At 28.0% G+C, this 1,854-nt stretch overlaps 1 pseudogene; it reads left to right on the forward strand.

Moving 5' to 3' along the window:
* LOC108754608 overlaps positions 1 to 1,854 on the forward strand; it is a 12,042-nt pseudogene that overhangs the window by 8,926 nt on the left and 1,262 nt on the right.

Here is a 1,854-nt window from a genome sequence, read left to right on the forward strand (position 1 = left end):
ATATATACATGAATATGTGTATAATATTATAATTTATTTACAAAAAAAATTGTGTTCTCTTTTTCTGCCCATTTTAAACAACTTAATAATTCACGTCAAAATACAAAATACAATTCTATTTACTTTATTTGCCGTATACTATTATATAAAAAAATATTCGAAGAACACATATATGAGACATATTGAAATACATATATATATAAATACACGTAAATTATAATATGAATTATGTATTTGTAATGCGTGTATAAAAATATACGACATATTACAAATAGAATTGTATTGTGAAATTTAACATCACCTATACATTGTCTAAAATGAACTTTAATTATAATATTTATCCTATTTATATCCTTCATTCACGGATTTAAAATCGATGGCACATTCATCGATAATTGATACAAAACTTTCTATTTTTCTATATTGATCGCATATTACATTTTAACTACGAATTTCACTCTAATCCATTACCTATAACTCATTAGTGACCTTCTATTTTTTTCTCTTCCCACTCACCGCTCAGTCAAATTTCTCGGACTAAGCGCACGGTGTAAACCAAGCCATTGTCGATACAAATCAAATGTCTTATAACTATCACATATCTTATAACTAATGAGTTACATCAGCAATATTGCTGTCACCTCGCCATTTGCTCGAACTTTTGTTCTTACTGTTATCACTTCTATATGTATTACTACTAACTGTAAATCTAATTTGTAAGTTCATGCAATGCAATAAAGTTATTATTATATTTTGTGCTTGTTATTTAACATTTCACTAACCGAAAATTGCTGTCACTTTCAGGAGAACAGAATAACAGAAAATTAAATTTCGTGATATGTCCCGATTGCGGAAGAACTTGCAAAGATGACACTCATCTATTACGAGCAGAGAATATAAAAAGGAACACAATTTTGTCTGTTTTACATGTGATAAAGTTTTCAGAACTTACGGAAGTATCACTTGCAAAGACACATGTATCTAGTACACGAATTCAACAAACTGGATCAATAACTAATTTTTATTTTGATTTTCAAACTTTATTATAAACAGATTACTGTATTTTTGTTTCATTATGTAAATGAATAAATCTTTACTGTATATTTTGTATCTAATGAAATGAAATAAACTACTATTTAAAAATTTGTTTGATCAATACTTATGTTTTTCTTCACAAACATGCAATAAAAATACGTATCATTCATAAACTATTGTATCTCTGATATTGCAATATACATATATGTTTCGTTTAAACGTATGATAAAAAAAAATTTATAACATAAAAAATATTAATTTTAATCACAAAATGTTGGCACTAGTATAAAGAGAGAGAGAGAGAGAGAGAGAGAGAGAGAGAGAGAGAGAGAGCGCTCTGAAATGTTTTTTAATGTTCTGAACCTAATTTTAAACACTTGCACAGAAATTATTTATCTCTCCCGCATTGAGTCATCCAGTAGCGCAACCGTTCACTAAGCAACTCAGTAGCAACTCAGTATCGTCTGAGGAATTGAAAACGTGTATATAAACATAATCACAAATTTCAATTCCGCAAGCGAATTATATACCTTCTGCTATGTTCACATGACTTTACCATGGTATTGGCAATGTATGAGAAGCAAATAACTTTTGCAGTATACACTATGTACCTAAAATAACTGAGTTTATAACTCCATAAAAAAATTTCAGAGCTGCTTTTTACACTGATCCACATTTTGTCATTAGAACTAATAATTTTTATGTTATAAGTGTTTTTTATTATACATTTAAACGGAATACCCCGTATTATATATATATATATATATATATATATAATACTATGTGTTCTCTCGAAGACTGAAGGGACACATACGCATC

Source organism: Trachymyrmex septentrionalis, unplaced genomic scaffold (assembly GCF_001594115.1).
Source record: "Trachymyrmex septentrionalis isolate Tsep2-gDNA-1 unplaced genomic scaffold, Tsep1.0 scaffold80, whole genome shotgun sequence".
NCBI lineage: Eukaryota > Metazoa > Arthropoda > Insecta > Hymenoptera > Formicidae > Trachymyrmex > Trachymyrmex septentrionalis.